Source organism: Manis javanica, chromosome 12 (genome assembly GCF_040802235.1).
Source record: "Manis javanica isolate MJ-LG chromosome 12, MJ_LKY, whole genome shotgun sequence".
Taxonomy (NCBI): Eukaryota; Metazoa; Chordata; class Mammalia; order Pholidota; family Manidae; genus Manis; species Manis javanica.
Genome location: NC_133167.1, coordinates 79,751,487 through 79,771,321, shown reverse-complemented (window position 1 = coordinate 79,771,321; position 19,835 = coordinate 79,751,487).

Genomic DNA, 19,835 nt, shown 5'->3' with positions numbered 1-19,835 from the left:
CATTGATTTTTGCTATTGTTTTATTCTTCTCAATTTTATTTATTTCTTCTCTGATCTTTATTATGTCCCTCCTTCTGCTGACCTTAGGCTTCATTTGTTCTTCTTTTTCCAATTTCGGTAATTGTGACATTAGACCATTCATTTGGGATTGTTCTTCCTTCTTTAAATATGCCTGGATTGCTGTATACTTTCCTCTTAAGACTGCTTTTGCTGTATCCCACGGTAGTTGGGGCTTTGTGTTGTTGTTGTTGTTTGTTTCCATATATTGCTGGATCTCCATTTTGATTTGGTCATTGATCCATTGATTATTTAGGAGCGTGTTGTTAAGTAGAGGTGCCTTTTTAGAAATAATAATCAACTAACACTTATTTATTTAGAATTTGCCATTCTTTATGGGATAGAAACAAATTCTAAAGACTAAAATCTTACCTACCAAAATGTAGCTATAATCTACATGGGGACACAAATATTAGTACTGTCTTTTTTTAAGTGTAAAATAGAAGATTGGAACATAGTCATCCAACCACAAACTAGGAATAACAAATTTTATGTTTTTCTCACTTTTCTGGTTTATTGAGTCCCTACCATTTTCCTACTATGTATCAGGAACTACAATAGACAAACTTTCATAGTTATTGAACCAGCAAATTGCAGAGAGCTCCATTCACTAGTCTAAGGAGCTGTACACACAGCCTTTCCTCTGCAAGATTTCCTATGCTAATCTGTGTAGACGGTATTCATTTGTCAGGCTCATTTCTCCCAGTCCTCTCTCTCATTTCCTCTAATCCAACTCTTATTCCCATGTAGTACCTTTCACGTAGCCAAGCATAAGACTTTCCCTTTTATTCAACCTTAGTCTTCCCTAATTCAGTAGGAAAGTTGTGGGAAACCACAAACAACCCACCACATCATGGAAATAAAATAAAACCACTCAGTGTTGTTAGAAAAATAATTCACTACTGAGCCAAGGAGATCAATTATTAGGCTTAGTTGTCAATCAATTTGCCTGCCTTTCAGACAAGAGCTGGACCAAGCTCCAATAAATGATTATGAGTCGCTGTTTTATAACTTTTGCATTTCCCGCTATGTCCACCAGGAATGCTCTTCCCACTCTCTTTTTATTGCTTGTTTTTTGTGCTTTTTGGGTTTTTCCTTTAACAGTGTGACACATTCTTCTCAAATGAGTTAAGTCATTTAAAGGTAGTTATTATTTGTCTTTGTCTTATGGGTGACTAACTTGAAACTGTGTGCCAGTCACTGAGCCCATATAGTTGCTTGGCTCAGCTACATGCTCTTAGAGGCAGTCCCCCAAATTCAGAGGCTTCACACAATAGAGGCTCATTTCTTGCTCATGTAACACATCAGTGCAGGTGTTTGATGGAGATTTGAGGACCCTGGCTCCTGCCATCTGTGACTTTATCAATCCCTAGAGCCTGGTTATTCTCTCTGAAATCTCTGCATCCAGCTGGAAATGGGAGGAAAAGAGAAAGAGGAGAATCATGCAAGGGCATTTATGGGTCAGGCCTGGAGGTGGTGAATGTCACCCCCATTTCTACTCCATCAGCCAATACTCAGTCCACCTGCCATGTATAACAAAGGGGAGGAAGGAACCTGGAAGCTCCCTGAGCCAAGTGGAAGACTGCAATATACTGATGAACAATTAGCCAACTTCTCTCTACCATGGTCCACACCTAAGGAACAAAATACCCATTGTACCCATCATTACACCTTAAAATATATCCATCTTCTCCCCCAGGGAGCCAACTTATAGACCTCTTTAGTTGTTTTACTAATTAAAGTCTGAGATCTACAGAAAATATGTAGTCCTCAGTAGCTCTACACAGTGTAATGATATATGAACTAAAATAATATATTGTCCATTACTCACTAACATCCAATATGCAATATTAGAATGGGGTGGGGGTGGGTAACTCAGTGAGCTTCCTCATTCAGAAAAAGGGAAAATTGGGAGAAAACAGCAGACATTGGTCCTTATCAATTCTAAAATCTTGCTGGATTATCATTATGAAAGTTCTCTCCCCAGGAGGTGTGCAGTACATTGGTTAGACCAAATTCTGCTCTCTGAGAAACATTCCCTTATCTCTTGTCTTCCGTAGAACCCAAAGAAGGCTCCTGGCTCCTCCGCATGTGTTTTCTTCATATTCCACTATTCTCTACGGTCAGGTATTGCTCAGAGCATCCTATTTATGTCTGTTATATCTGTATAATTAACAATAGCACTCCCTCCCATTCTTCCAAGTATTTGGTTTGGGTAATAAATATATGGTTAGACTGTCAGAGCCATACATAAAATGAATTTTGGGAAATAGAACCCCTTTCAGATCTATAGTGCTTACCAAGTCCACTTAATAATTCTGTTAGTTTTAGAACTTAGAGATTTATTTTTTTAATTTTTGGACAGTCAAATGGTACAAAGTAGAGGGTCTGGGTTCATGGTTTCTTTGAAATAGAATTCCATTACAAAAATAGGGTACTTCTGGTCTAATCACTGCTTGTTTCAATAACCTTACCCAACTTCTTTTCTAGGTATAATTCTTAAACCCAATTTATTTAATCAAGCTAATGTTGACTATCTTGATGCTATTTGAAAAATTAAGCCTTGGTGTGAAACTAACCTGATAATCAAATACTTGACATTTGACCTTTTGTTAAAAAATTGAGAATTCTTTCTGAGTCTTTGAAACTCAAAATCTATTTTAGTCTAACATTTTACTATTTGTCCTACAGAAGGAATTGTCTTTTCAAAAGCTTTTAGGATCAAGGCTCTTTATCTCTAGACATCCCCCATTTTTTGTTCAGTTTTTTGTAGAAATCAGATAATTCTTACTTGAGAGCATCTCTTTATTATTATGCCTTAACTGGAAAGCCAGTAATCATGTAAACATGGCATCAATCTGATTCTTTACAATGACTTACCCTAGAACTATAGGCCCAATAACCATGTTGTCTACAAGACACCTTTTACAGGGAGTCGTCTGTTTCTTTGCTGATTGTTGCCCACCAGCTAAACTACTACCACATATTTTAGGGTTTTGTTATAGTGTATCCCAACTGAAAATACTAATTTCTGCATTAGTCAGAATAGGCTAAATCCTGTAAGAAATAATCCAAAATTTACTATGACTTGACATGAGAAGTTATTTGAGTTTCATTGAATGATCAGTTTATTTTGGTTCCTTATGGAACATCCTTAAATATGACAACTCAGAGACAATGGCTTTTCCCAGTGTCTGTTTGACCTTTAGGTCATTGGGAGTTCTCTGCAACTAGCCTACAGGCAGGAGAAAATGGAATGCTGCATGGAAGTTTCTATCATCCAAGTCTGAAAGTTGTGTGTATCACATTCAGTCATATTCAATTGCCAAGAACTAATTCACATGACCTCAACTAAATGGAAAGTGAGTGAATGAAGTAGCACAACTCTGAAGTTAGGAAAAGAGAGAAATAGTTTGGCGAACAACAAGCAAGTCTTTGTTAGTAAATATGTGATTATACATTGGTCCTTGGTAATGAATTTCATAGTTTTCCTGAGTTCTCTCACAATTTCATCTAAAATTCAACATTTGCATCAATTCTTCCCTCACCAGAAATATGAGCTGTGGTCAAACATCACAGCCTCAAAAGGTAAAGTTTCATTGTTGAGGTATTTGTATTTTACTTGAAAAATTTTTTGGGTAATATTTGATACTAAAAAGCTGTATGGCTATCAACACTTTTCAAGAAGCCATTAGGACTCAAGGTGTTATTTCTGTCCCAAAATGCACTTGACTCTGTTACCTGTAAATAGAATATAGAATCTATACCAGGTTAATTTACATTATTATGTATCTATGGAATTTCACAAATGTAAATCTATTCAGAATTGTGTTTGTTTAAAAATTTAAAACAAATTGTTCAGAAGCACTTAAGAGAATCTCCTAAATATTACATCAGTGTTAATTTAAAACAGATTTTTTCAGAGACATTCAACAAGTATATTTACAAGTTGATACATTAACCATCACCATATTTCCACACTATTTTCTTAAGTTATGAGTTTTTTTATTAGATATCTCCATGAAAATATTCATGGGATACATTAAAAAACTAATTTAAAGCAATAAATTATCTTTAAAATCTTAGATAAGGAATATATGTTTATTACTAAACATTATGGAATACAGAAAACATTAAGAAAATCCATATCACCCTTAACCCAATAATAACCTTCATATGAACTCTTGAAAAAATATTGGAAATAAAGATTAATATTTTAAGTATTTTGAATATAATGTTCACATGTTATTTTACTTATCATATTGTTAATATTTCCTTTAACATTCAATGTCCTCAGGAGTGAGAATATTTAATAATAAGGGTATTTTGACAAGTGTATGCAACATCATACATTCTATTAATGTCTTATGTTTGGATATTTAAGTTGTTTTTAATTTTTCTATTCTCATAAATTATGCTATATAGTAAACACCCTTTTAAAAAGTGTATACAGATATTTTTCTGCAACCTGAATATATCCATTATATAAATATCTAGGTTTATAGCATACTTATTTTTCAACAACCTTTTATTTTAACTAATAACTGTCCAAGTCTACCAACTGACCCCTCTGCCTTAAAGTTCTACAAATAATCATACTGCCAATTGAAGAAATCTTGTATGAGATAACAACTGGACACTTTTGTAAATGTACTTTTAACCCAGTTTAATATGATTTGTGTTTTCTATAATATTCCATTGGCACTGAATGTTTGGTGTTTTGGTAGCTAAGGCTACAAATAAAATATACAACCACAATTATGAGGAAGTGTGCATGTGTGTGTAAAAATATGTATGCATACATAAACCTACGTGTACATACATATTTCATATGTGACATGTATGTACACGTATATAGTGAATATTTTTGTGAGAATATGAATATTACATAAAATATGAGTGTCCATATATATATATATATATATATACATACTTCAGATGCTTATAAAACATATAAAACATTTCCAATTATTGTATACACGTGTGTGTGTGTATAAATAGATTCTATATATATATCCTCATATACATGGGAGCTATTTTATAAATCTAGACACATTTCTACTTAAACTGTCAATACATAATATATCTGAAATTATATCTGCATACATTATAACATAAATAACATGTTACCATGTTTAGGTCTTTAATTTTTCTTTAAATTGTTATATGTATATGTAAACATATACTTATTCCTTCATTCAGACTAATATACTTGAACTGATAAAAGAGATAATTAAAAATTAGAATAAACTTAAAAATAAATTGTATCATATAAATGTGTGTCAATAATTTAAACTAATTAATAAAATTATTTCTAATGTATTTGTTTGCCTACATTTAAACTTTGGACTAAAAGCATTTTGTTTTATTTATACTCCAAGATTTAGTTCATCCTTTGGATATATTAATTAAGCATAATTTATGAAATTTGTTTTTAACTATTTTTTGCAATTTTTCTTTATTGTATTACTTTGATCAATTACTTTTTCACTTTTAAGTACATTTAAGGAATATCTCCGGGACTAGGTTTGAAGACCTAAATGTTTTACCAAAATTTTCACCAGTGCTCAGATTTTCTTTGCAAACCTAATTCCTTTCTTATGGTTTCTCAAACACAGCTTGTCACTTTTAATATTGCCTTGCACAATTTCAAACTACATAATTCCATAATGTACTCTAATTCCCTAGTCTATGAGTTGTTTATCTAGAAAAAGCCAATTCAGAATTTTACTAGAAGATACCACTTCAATAATTACTCCAACCCATACTAAGAAAAACATGTTCTCTAAGTCTCTGAAATGTTAATAAGCATAAGTTCCTCTCCAGGGGACTTCTGGGGCATTCAACTGTGAGTCCATCAGCAAATATGTTTCCCCATCAGGTGGTACCATGTCTCCATATTCTCATGCTCATGGATCTTTGTTAAGTAAGCCATCACTTACCTTATTATACTGCAATTTAGGTTGTGACATGTCTTTCTTCCCCAGTAGAATGTAAAAATGTAAATTTCTCAAGGGCAGAAAATGTGTCATAGGCATCTTTTATTTCTGTACATTTCCTAAGAAAAATCCTCAATCTTAGAGTACTCTAAAATGCTTAATAAATACATACATGATTGAGTGATCTACCAACAGTCAACACTTGAGTCATTAAGAGAGTTTCAATGACTCTATATACTGATTCCATATATACTTCCAACAAAATTTCATTTTGTTGTTACTGTTTTTTGTCATCTTCTGCTTAGAATAGCAGATGGTTGATTAGAAGGATGAAATGAAATAGCTTGCCAATTTTTTTTTCAGAGTTTCAAAAGAATAACTTTTACAACTTTTGAGTACATTTACCTACAGGTAACAAATGTGTAGATTTGGTGGACTGGGAGAACAACAATTAGAAGAAATTATAGAATGACATTTCTTTAAAATACATGGAGAATTTTCAATATCTAGGAGAATTTCACATTTTGAGGTCATTAAATTTGAACCAATGCTATATTTCATAATGTACTCTATTTCACCAATGCTAGTAATTCTGAAATGCTCTCTAATTCCAATGCCTAAAGGCAACACCATAGATGTTATCCAGAGAATAATTAATTGTGCTGAGGAGATACTCTCTAGTCTTTTTCTTCTTCCTCATTACAGTCTGAAAAGTTTCAGAGTAAAATTCACTCAATTTTACAGACTTAATAGTGCTATCATGAATATTTAACCTGATTGTCTCAATCAAGAGAACAGAAGATGGTTTCAAAATGCTTTTTTTAAAATAAGCTGAGGTTCTTTAACACCAAAACTGCATCTTGCAGCTGAAGTTTGACCCATGTCTAAATGGATATATGCAAGAAAGAATTAGCATCAATAGTTAACTTGTCTCATTTTCCCAGGAGAGCGCTTGCATTTATAATATCATATTCTTACCATTCACATTCACCTGAGACTTACAACACAGCAAGAAACAAAGTATCGTTAAGAAGATCTTAAATAACACTGAATTTTACACTTTCCAAGTAATAGTGCTTAAAAGCTCAGCTGCCCTGGGAAGTCCTCTTTGACTAGTCTTCTAAATTCTATGATCCAGTTTTGGGTAGAGTTTCACACGTGTGTATGAAACAGCATCATAGAGAAGACAAAGTAATTGCTTTATCAACCTAATAAAGCTTGTTTTAAATCTCAGTTTACCACCGTTCTAGGTATATTCTAAATTCTAAGTGATTTTAAATAGTAACAGAAAAAAAACTATAATAGCTAAAAGCATGCGAGAATAAAACATGGGAGAATTTTTCTTGTGGCAGGTATTATAACAGTATCTTTACAGGTAGTACTAATTTCAAACTCACACTCTGCAAGGTATATCATGTTTTTTTTCCTACTTTATTAAAGAAGACAATTTAGCCCTAGGAGATGAAGTGATTTATTCAGGATTATGTGTCTAGTAATTTATAAAAGTGGAATACTTTTCTTATTCAGTTTTACACAATAACTTTATTTTTCCTTGCTTTATTTATGCTTTTAACTTATCTAAAGACATCTTCTTTCTCAATAAAATTGTAATCGAATTCAGGTCAAAGCCAGAATGTCACCCAAATTCTGTTGCTTTCCTAGGACTCACTACAGCAGGACTTGTATGTCCAACATTTCATAGGGGTGGTGACAATGGAATTATTAAGATGTGATTCAGGCACAGAAAAAATTATCTGAATCTTGGGCATGCAGAGTTAATTGAATCAACATGTTCTAAACTACATAGGAATAAGAAAGAAAGGCATTTATGGTGGTATTCAGTCCTATAATTCATTCTTACAAATCATGCTTATTTTTGTATGTACAAGACAAAGATGGAAGTGTATTGTTAAAATTCGTTCATGTATCATGACTATTAAGTGGGAATGCAAAATTGCAAATATTTCCAGTTTTAGGTAACTGAAATCAAAGTTTTATGTCTTTTAGGATCTATGGCCTCTGTTTTAAGAGTTAAGTCTGGACTGCAATTTTAATTAAAAGTTTTTAAATATCTCTTGCCAATGACTTTTGAAAATTAAGCCTAATTAAAGTAAATGGTAAGGAGACACTTAGCCCTGATCAAGCCAGGCAGTTCCAGAAATAAATATTTTTAATTAACAATGTCATTAGTGTTTGGGAGTATTCACATACATATACACATACATGAAAGCAGTACCTAGAATCAGTCCTCAGAGACCTTACAATTTAGTTGAGGATATAGTATCAATATGTAGGGAATAACTTTTCAAAAAATAAGAGAATAAGGCTGTAAATTTTCAGAAAAATAAAACATGAAAAATCAATATGGGTGGGAGTGATTTAGATCATTTCATGGAGTACATGGAACTTAGTCAAGCTTGAAAGTTTCATAGAGTTTGGATAGATGCAATATTGATTCATTCCAGACAAAAGGGGGACACTGTTGTATAAAAGCAAATATATAAAGTATTTTAAGAAATAACATATAGACCTATTTTCTAGGAGCCTTAGAGTGATTTCACATTATGAAAGCTGTATATTGGCATCTGTTTTCTGAAAAAGTTAAGAACATCATGAACCTCCAATGGCTGCCTTTCTCTTCACTCACAGACCTCCAGCTATGTCACTCACTTCCTTTTCTCTCTTACAGAGCTTTTATTGAATCTAGTAACTTCATTAAATTATGCAAGGTGATATCTCTCTATTTACTCCTGACAACACTAAAATTTCAGTAGTATATGGTACCTAGAGACACGGGTCTAACCTTTTCCCAACTATAGCCTTTCAACTTTCATTCTTTCCAATTTCTTTCTCTCCCACAGTCTATGCAATTGGAAAGAAATGGTACAATTATTTCATGTGACATCATATAAATGATGGCAACCTTCTCACTCATTTGTTAAGTAAGTCTGCTACTCACAGAAATTGTGTGGTGGTGTTTTAAAGAAAACCAGTGAACAATACTGATTTCCACATACAAATATTTTCAGACAAGAGGGACGAGTATATATGAAAGATGTGATATTAAAGGTTTAAATATTGCAGGGGCTTTTTACATCTTACACTTGGGTACCAGTGAAGGAGCATATTTCAGAGAATTTAAGTCATTCAGGTGCCAGCTATCTTAGCCATCACATTCTCAAGTTGGTGGTTCTATGAGAAGAGTGATGATCCATTTAAAGCAATACTCCAAGAATAATCATGTGTTAGATTTTTGAAAATTACTTAGAAAATATTTGCTGCAACTCCATAAATCCTTTGCACAACTTCACTGAGAAATTGTTATTCTAACTCCAATTGAACTTATTGCTCCTCTAGGCAGTGAGCTCCCTTCTTTCTGTTGTGTGTTAAAGAGACCTTGCTTTCCACTATTTGTATCTCCATCCTCTGGAACAACACACAACATAAATCTGTATCTTTTTTCCCCAAAAAATAGCAGTTGTTCAAATATGAGGAAATGGCTATTAGTGTTTCCCTTCTTTTGTTTTCCAGAGCAAAAGTGTTTCTTTTTTCCTCATTTCTTATTTGAGGAATGTTTTGGTTAACATCCTTGCCATCTGGAGTTGTCCTTTACCAGATCAGCTAGTTTTTCAGTTCTTCCACATCACCAGTATGATGCTCAGAGTTGACCACAACATTACAGGATAGTTGGATCAGGGTAGAGATGGAAAGATGTCATGTTTGAAACATGCCACATAAAAATAACCCAAAGTGATGAGATCTACAGGTAAAGTTTTGATGAAAAATAAAGATTTAAAATACTTTTTATGAAAAGCAAGTAAACAAAAATTATCGCCACAATTTATCAATTGGTACATAAAGATCCCTGGTCCCGATTATCATAATATCTTAAAAATAATGATAAAAGTTTCTGTGTTTAATAAGCTTCAGTCAATATATCAAAAATCTAAAGTCCACCCTGCAAAATCAAATCAGTATCTTTTAATTGCTGCTAATAATACATATTGCAGATACAAACCATTTGCAAAGTCTGATAGATCAGATGAAAACAACTATTTTAACCATTCAGGATAAAGCAATTTTTTTCAAACATTCAAAATGTGGAAAACTAGTTTGTCACAGAAAAAATTGACCACGCATGTTTAAATCCATGATTAGGTAATTTCCTTCAGGCCTGCTTTTTATTTAGACTAGGAAGGAGTCAGTTTTGTATTTGTTCATGGAAAAATATGCATACCAAGAAATGCAACCAGATACAGAAATATTATTGTACATAATATTACAGAGAAAAAAAATGGGGGAGTTTTTCTAACTCCTAATCAGTATGAGTTAACAAAAAATATTTACTTAAAAATGAAGACAGATTAGCTTTTGTGTCATTCCAACTCTCATACAAACATTATTAACAAAAATCAGTTATTAACACTTGAAATCATATGTACCAACTACATATCAATTATTACTCTAAGGACTTTCCGATCATTAACTCACATAATGCTTCTAAGGTAGTATCCGGTATTTAGCATTCACGTGTGTGAGAAGATAAGGCATTTTTATTTTTTTAAATTCATAAGTACTGCACTAAAACCTTGTCCCTGTCACACATTTTATCAGAAAACAAATTATTGGACATTGCTAAAGTACCAAAATTTCATCTAGTGAACACGGTTGTAGGATTTATCAGTCTATCAGAAGCATCTGACCTATGAAGTGGATGGATTTTGATATATGGCGCAGCGTTCATCAAGAAGAGGTAGTGTTTAAAACCAAGGCAATGGCCGGAGTGGAAGAGCGAAATCCACTGTACAACAGGGTTAGAGATGTCAAGGAAGGAGCGTGGGTAAGTGATGTGAAATACACCAGAGATGAAGCATATGAAGGGGGAGAAAGGTCATTGCAATTAGCTAGGAGAAAGCCATTTGAGGTCTCTGAAGGATCTGTTTAGAAGAATGACAGGCCTGGAATTTAGACAGCAGGGATTTCAAAGGGGCAGGACCGGATAGAGTAGAAGCAGTATATATTATCATGAAAAAAAAATGATGGCAGCGAAATGAAGGAGGCAATTACATGACATGAAATGGGGAGCAGGGTCGAGTAAAGATTTTCTTTCATTGCTTTGTAATATTTAGGAAGCCTGTATTTAAATATATATAGAGAAGAGGCTTAGAAGGAAAGAAAAAAGAAGAGACAGGCAAGTGGGGACCCAAAAGGAATTAAGGGATCAGTGCAATCTAATACTGGTCATGGCTGGAAAGAATCAAGTGTTTGGATAACACATAAAAATAAGAATGCTAAAGTTAACAAAAAGACCAATAAATAAACTGACTCCGAGGTTGGGGTTTAGAAAACCTTGGGCTGCCCACGGAGACACGGTGGCTAATGCAAGAGAGCCTTAACCCCATGTTGAATTTAACTTCCTCCTAAAGTTTTTTTAGAAATTTTTCCATGTTTTATCGTATTACCTATATGCCTTACTTTCTGCAGGGATGATGTCCTTTTCTTTATTCTCCAAACCACTGTGGACTCAGGGTTCCTCTCATTTCAAGGTTTTCACTGTGTTCATTGAGAAGAAATAAACAAACCCTATTCCTCACAGTCCTTTCCCACATAATCCTGCCAAGCATAAAGCATAATTTCCAAAGTGAGGGATTCTAACCACCAGAAAATAAACTGACATGAAAAGCCTGGTGCTCTTCCACCAACCACTGGGATTGGGGGCTGCAGCACCTGGCCCTCCCACGACCCAGCCTCAGCCTGCTGACCCCCACCCAGCCTCACCCTGCTGACTCCCACCCAGCCACCCTGCTGCCCCCAACACCCGCCTCACCCTGCTGCTCTCCCCAGGAGGGAAGATCAAGCCTTCCCCTGGCACACATGCTTTCAAGTTCTGATCCTTCTGTTTCTCATTATTTTTCCCTTTTCCTGTTTTCTGTATATCCTTCAAAAACATATTTAATAATAATATAGTTTTGGGGAACTGTTTTCCTTTCCCATCAGTTACTCCTTCTTCAGTGCCACATTAATGCAATGAACATACTCCAATTACTGCACATTTCATGCATGTTGTAATGATTATAATGACTTCTTAACAGATATTTATTTCCCATAGGAAACAAAGAACTCAGGGACCACTAGTTCTCACATCAGCATTGCCATCTCCTAGCAGGTTGCTGAAAAGGGACATAAAATCATTAAAAATGAATTCAAAATAAGAAAGAAGGAAAAAAAGAAGAAGAAAATAATGATGCCAGTAATTTAAGACACACCAAACTTATCAGAGTTTCATCTATCTTCACGTAGCAGATACCATATTTTCTATCATACCAGAGCAACAGCCAGAGGAAAGTTGACCGACCCCTGCTTGGAAAAAAACCAAAAGCCCTTTTGTACCTTCTTTTATCCACCTGCTAGCTTCCCATTAATTTCAAATTCCACTGGTGGGACGTTCCTCTTTTTCTAAGATCGTCAGCAGATCATAGAGCAGGACACCAGAAATAATTTCAAGATTCTTCAAGTTGCCACTCGAAATTCAACCACTTCTAGGGAGAAACCTTCCCTCATGTCATCTATAATGCTAAAGTAATAAAGATTAGGGATCTCATGATATAATAACCACAATTTAAGCTCACTCAACATCAACTGCAATTTTCCAGCATTGAAAAAAAAATTTATACTGCTAATGTGTGGTGGGTCTAAATATGAGAGGAATATATATCTTCATAATGCTTAATTCTAAAGGAGCAAGAAATGTATACAAATATGAGCCTTATAAAATAATCACCAAGATTTTCATTCAGATAATAACAATATAAGTAGCAATAAGCTCAGCATATATGTAACATAATAATATAATACCACATGACTAAACCCATTTAGAGCAAAATTTAGTGTTTTTTATGTCAGTCATTCTCTAAGGAGTTTGCATACATTTTTTCATTTAATCATCACTGTGACGCCATGAGGTAGAATTTTTCATTTTTATTTCAGTTTAGGTAACTGAGCTTAAACAGATTAAGGATGCTTGTTCAAAATCAGATGGATAGAGCTAGGATTAAATTCAAATCCATCTGAGTCAAAGCCTAGGTACTAATGAATGTTCTATAGGGCCAGTGTGGGGCTTTCTCAGGACATCAGAAATGTTTAATGTAGAAATGTATAAACTGTTCACTCTTTGGAAATCTGATTCATGAAATGATTATACAGCAGTTCTGCTATAATGCTTGCTTTGAAAACAGATTTTATCCTAATGCAATTGATATGCTAGGGAACAATTTGAGCATAACAGAAATTTCACTTTTGCTTATGTACAATTTCATCCATGGGAAACACTATGTGAACTCAGAAAACCACACCCAGCTCAGCCCAGCAGGAGAGAATACACAAATTGCACACTCCTCAAACATCTATATGCTACCTCAGTTCACCACGTGTTACAAGCCACAACCATCCACATCTGACGTTAGGACTTTCCATCTGATTTCAGGTAACTTCCCTGTAAGTTCCTTCTTCCACTTTGCAGTAACTCATGAGACTCAGCATTTTCTTCATGCACTTCCACAAGATAACTTCAGGTCTGTTGCAAAGCAAGGTGCCATATTTATTATACTAACTTTGTGTTTTAGCTCTCATTTTTATCAAGTTTCTAATTTTTTTTTTTGAGAGCGCATCTCTCATATTTATTGATCAAATGGTTGTTAACAACAATAAAATTCCTTATAGGGGGGTCAATGCTCAATGCACAATCATTAATCCATCTCAAGCCTAATTCTCATCAGTCTCCAATCTTCTGAAGCATAACAAACAAGTTCTTACAGGGTGAACGAATTCTTACATAGTGAATAAATTCTTACATGGTGAACAGTACAAGGGCATTCATCACAGAAACTTTCGGTTTTGATCACGCATTATGAACTATAAACAATCAGGTCAAACATGAATATTCGTTTGATTTTTATACTTGATTTATATGTTGATCCCACATTTCTCCCTTTATTATTATTATTATTTTTATTTTTAATAAAATGCTGATGTGGTAGGTAGATGAAAGATAAAGGTAGAAAACATAGTTTAATGTTGTAAGAGGGCAAATGTAGATGATCAGATGATCAGGTGTGTGCCTATGGACTAAGTATTAATCCAGGCTAGACAAGGGCAGCAAGATATCCACGGATGCAGAAGATTTCTCTCAAGGCAGGGGGGGTGAGGTTCTGAGCCTCACCTCTGTTGATCCCCAAGTTCTCACCTGATGGCCCCCCTGCGACTGTGCCTGTCTTAGGTTGTTCCTCCCTTGAGGAATCTTACCCGTCTCTGGCTAACCAGTCATCTTCCGGGGCCATACAGGGAAATGTAAAGTTGGTAAGTGAGAGAGAAGCCATATTGTTTGAAAAGGTTAGCTTTTTACTTCTTTGCAGATTTATGCTCTGTGGCTTCTATGCCCAGCACTTGTCTCGAGGTATCTTTACCACCTGGAGGTATTATGATACTCGGTAAATTCGATATGAGGCACGAATTCTATTTAAGGGTTGTAATGAGGAAGGAAGAGGAAAAGCTATAGAAGTAGCATATGGAAGAAACCATTGATTATTTCTTTGACATATCTTCTTGTATAGTACCTTAAGTATGTATAGGTTTTAAACTACTAACTAATTTGCACACACATATTAACATAATAGGAATACGGTGACATAAACAAAGCAACTCTATAATTACCATCCATCTCCAGTGAAGCCAAGAAAACCATTTAGGCACCCTAGGCATTTGTGAAAATTTGTCTATGATATGATGGATATTGTCCAACTTTACTTGAACAATCAGACAAATTAAAGCAGCCCATTTCTGGGATCTGTTCACATCCCATATGTTCTTTTAACTGTAGATAGTCTATAGTCATGAGATTTTGGAGTGCTACAACTTGCACCCCTCCCAACTCCTGGTTGAGTTCCAACAGTACAGATCCGGTCAAATTCGTTGTCTCACTGTATGCACATGCCAGTCTAGACATCTCCCTCCTCATTCCAATGGCAAGTCCAGGAGACGGTGGGCTGGATGCAGCCACAACCGCAGCATCGTCCGGATCCCTGTGGAGGCTTTTTGATGATCATCCCCTGGCACAAGTCCTCCAGAGAGTGCTGATGCCGGAAGCTCCTCCTCATATCGTATCTTAGTTCATTTTCTGGGTAGCCAAGCTAGGCCTTGATCTTCTGCATAGAAACAAACAGACCCTTTGCCCACACTTTGACATGCCCTCTATACCACTGTGCAGAACTCATTGGAGGTCAGCACACAGTAACTGCTTTTTTTTTTTTATTAAGAGAAATCAAGTTCCTAATTTTTTAATGTGTCACTCATAACATGTTTGAGCATTTTGCCCACCTCCATTTCTCTCACAAGTGTCATGAATTTCATTGTGCAATTTTGCACAGCACCCGTGACTTTTAGGAATATGCACATAGCATTAGAGGCTGTATACCGCTTCTTGAATAAATGATATCCACGGTGTTGTTTAGGTGTCTTAGAGACATTTTTCCTAAAAGAGCTGATGATCATTAGCCGACAAGGACAGATTCTATGTGGGATTAGGAATGAAAAGTATCAGTAATCATAATAGTTTCTATTTCGTTGATGAACAGTTTCTATTTTGTTGATGAACAGTAAGTAATTAGCACAAAAACCAACATCTATGACATCTATGAAAATTAGAATCTGACTAGAACTGGTGAAAGATACTGTTTCCAAAAATCCATAGTATTTCTCTTCTGGTTTGTCAAACTTTTAATTTGTCTGTTTTAAAATGCCAACACTGACTTTTTAGTGAAAACCTGTTTGTTTAAAAAATAACACAGCTGTTAGTCATATGGTGTTTCACAAGGCAGAATGAGGGAAATCTGCTAAGATTAAGTTCAACATGATCAAGATGACTTCTCTTCCCGGTTAGAGGAAAACATTCTTCTTTGATGGGTAAAGATACAATATTTTATAGGTCAGATTCTAAGAATATATATAGTTTATTTGCCTAACAAGAGATGTTAATAAGACTTTGTGTTCAAAGCAATAAAAATGTACTCAGAACAAGGAAACCATCAGCATTCTGTCAGAAGATCTTTTTATCTTTAGTCTTAATACACCCATAATATGGCCTGAAGGTGTATATGGCTGATGACGTCCTCAGGGAAGAAAGGGAAGGGAAAAGTATTACTAGCTTATTAGGTGCCAGACTCCAAACACACACATGAAAACAACACAGCTATTAAAAATTATTTATTATTTTACTGCATTCTAAGTTATTGTTTTCTTTTTCTGGCTTTTTCAGGGATAATGTCTTATTCTTCTTAGTATATCCAGCAGGAAGTACTATCTTGACCTATGCAATGCAGTTGGTCCTTGAATAACGCAGAGGTTAGGGGTACTAACCCCCATTCAGCAGGAAATCTGTATAGTACTTTTGACTCTCCAAGAATTTAACTTCTAATAGTGTACTGTTGACCCGCACACAACATGGGTTTCAACAGTGTAGGCCTACTCATATGCAGATATTTTTCATTAAATATATCAGAAAATTGTTTGCGGATTTGCCACAGTTTGTTTCCATTTCTCTCAACTACCAATAGCTCTATGTAGTCTGTAAATGTGTGTGTAGCTTTTGATAATTTTAAACTTTTATAATAGATTTGTGTATATTTTGGGGTTAGTAAATGATAAAATAGATGAGTATCTATACATATTTTATGCATTCCTGATGTACCTAAGATTTTCTTAATTTTTCAGTTTCTGTAGAATATATAGTTCGTCTGTGGGTTTTTTTCAAATTGTCACAAATTTCCAAAAAAGTTTCCAATATGTTCATTGAAAAAAATCTGTATATAGGCACTCATATAGTTTAAACCCATGTTGTCCAAGGATCAGTTATAGTGTTAAGAAATGCAGAAGTAACCACGTAAGTACCTGCCTTTGATTGGGTACCCACTCTAAGTCAGAATTGGATTAGATGCTTTATGCGCATAACCTCCAATTGTTTCAACACCTGGAGGGTAATTGTGATTATCCTCATGAAACAGATGCTGCATAAGGCCCACTGACTTAACTTGGGCCACAGTGTCAGTTAAACTAATGAATATCTGCTCCCAGATCCTGCTATTTCATATGCTGGGCACAGTACAAATAGAATTAAATCTCTTCATCTCAAACTGCCCTTCACAAAATCTATATAATGTCTATTTCTTAGATCAAGACAAACTATTAAGTTTGCCATTTAGCACATATAGAGGACAGAAATATTAAGAGACAAAAATACCTTTGTTTCCAAATTGATTTACACATCAATGCTTTCTGGAGAGGGTTGGAATAAACACTTCAGTTTCTAGATATTTATTTAAATCAACTTTCACATTCCTTGGAGAAGTTAACCACAATTTTTTAAAGGAAATGTATAAGTATCTCAAGTTTGCACAAGATCCATTCACTTTGCTGTGGCTCGACATGACACCCATTGTTTCTTCATAACCTCGCCAGAATCATGGTGGTTTGCACTGAACAACTTTCTCATTTTGAGTTATTCGTTCATCTTAGCATTATTTTTTTTCTTGCTTGTAGACTTTCAAAGTTAAAGCCTATTGAATTTATACTGTGGACAATATGCCAATACAGATGTCTCATATATGACCCTTTTGAAGTCACGTTTCTTAGAATAAGCCATTAACCTTGAACAACATATTAAAGAGAAAAAAGTGAATAAGCAGGTTTCAAAATAAAGTCTGCAAGGACGTGGTTTTGTGTTATAGCAAAAAGTGCATTCTTTAACTCAGAATCCTGGAAAGTGGTCCCATGTCCATTGCTTCCTCCATTGGCAAAGCCCAGTTCTGAGTGAATCCTTTACCCACTTTCTCCACAACAGAACCAGAGCAACCATGCTTCGCATAAAATAAATAATCCGCACAACCAAACAGACTTCTTTTACATAATGTCTCGAAAATAAATATCAAATTTGTGCTAAGTAATGCCCAGGAGACCCACTGTGTCTCTAGTGAGCTCATTTTCTTATGCTTACAGGTCACAATTTCATATTCACTCAAGACCTAGGCAAATGATCGTGTTTTATACTCATGAATCATATTCATGGGATAGGAACTCCTTTCTCTTCTTGCTGCTCACACTGAAGTACGGTTTCTCTTCTTCCTTTCTGTTATCATGTATGAAGTGTCCCTCCTATTGTAAAAATTCATGTCTCTGTACTCCGATGCCATGCCCTCTAGTTTCTGAGAAACTCCACTGCTTTGGTGGTCTCTTACTTTCACTGTTTCCTTACTTCCTACTGGTGATTCCCGTTGCTTTTAAAGACCTTTCCTAGCAACGTCTCATCTTTAAAAATCCTACATTGATCCACCAATCTTCCCTCAGATTATTTCACCTACTCACAGAACTCCTTTGTAGTCAGACTTTCAGGGAGAATTGTCCAGATTCAATGACTCTAAATCTCACCACTTATTTTCCCTTTGGTGCAATTCAATGAGGTTTCCAACTTCCAGGATCCCATGAAACCTGTTCGTGAATTCCATTACTTACTTGCTTAAAAAGACATTGTATTTGTTAATATTTATTATACCGTGTGTAGTTAGTTTTAATTATTTTTGGTGTATATAAGTTCCTTTAGGACATGAAATATAGATCTTTCTTGTTTATCATTATATCCCAAAGCGAAGGGCTGTGACTATAAGTAAATATTTGTTGAATAAATAAATGAAATAGTTAAATTGGAGAATGCCATTCAAATTGTCAATTTTAATTCAAGGATGATGTTTAGGATGCATATATTTCAAAGAGGAAACAATATAAATCATTAGAGTTAAAAAAAATCACTTTCACTATTATGAATTGCTGCCTAAATGTTATTTTGTGGAGTTTGGAAGAATTATAATCTATTTCATTTTTCAATTTAGTTATGAATCTAAGATCAATACAATAAAAAGACTCCTATGACACCTAAATTGTATTATTAATGTGTGTGATAGCAGGAAATCACTCCAGGTCTGGATAGGCTTTCTAATAAGAAATACAAAAAACAATAATGTGCCCTTCTTGTTTTATACCTACCCTAAGGCTCCATGCTGTCTTTTCCAGGACTTATAGCCTTCATTTTATATTTTCAACTTGATTTCATCTGTTGATATATAGCTGTTCTGTCCAAAATAAACATAATACCAGCCACATAGGTAATTCAAAATTTTCTAGCAGCCACATTAAGAAAGGCTTTTTTAAAAGGGAAATTAATTTTAATGAAATATCTTATGTAACTGAACATGTATAAAACATTATTATTTCAGCATATAACAATATAAAATTATTAAGAAGGTATTTTATATTCTGATTTTCATATCAAGAGTCTTAAAAGCCCAGTGATCATTTTATATTCACAGAAGTTCTCAATCTGGATGCCAAATTTTCATCTGAAATATCCACCCAAACTTATAGTTCATAAAGTTTACATTTCAAAGAGTAATCATGTATTTAAGTTGTTCCAAATATGTATAAGTTTTCCAGTAACTGAGTTATTATTTTAAAATATAACTTAATTAAAATTAAAAGTCATATCTTTAGTCATGTTGAACACATTTCAAATGTTTATACTAAACGCATGTGCCTAGTGGCTACCATTTTAGATAGCACAGATATAGAGAAATAACTGAGCATAATTTGATCACCTTTTCCTATGGAAGCTTATATCCAAATATATAGTTTTGGTTTTAAAATGTGTATTAACTGTTAAGTGTCTACATGTGCGTCCAAACAAACACAGGTACAAATACTCTAAGTATCTGACATATAGCAGTGGTCAAGTGGTAGCTT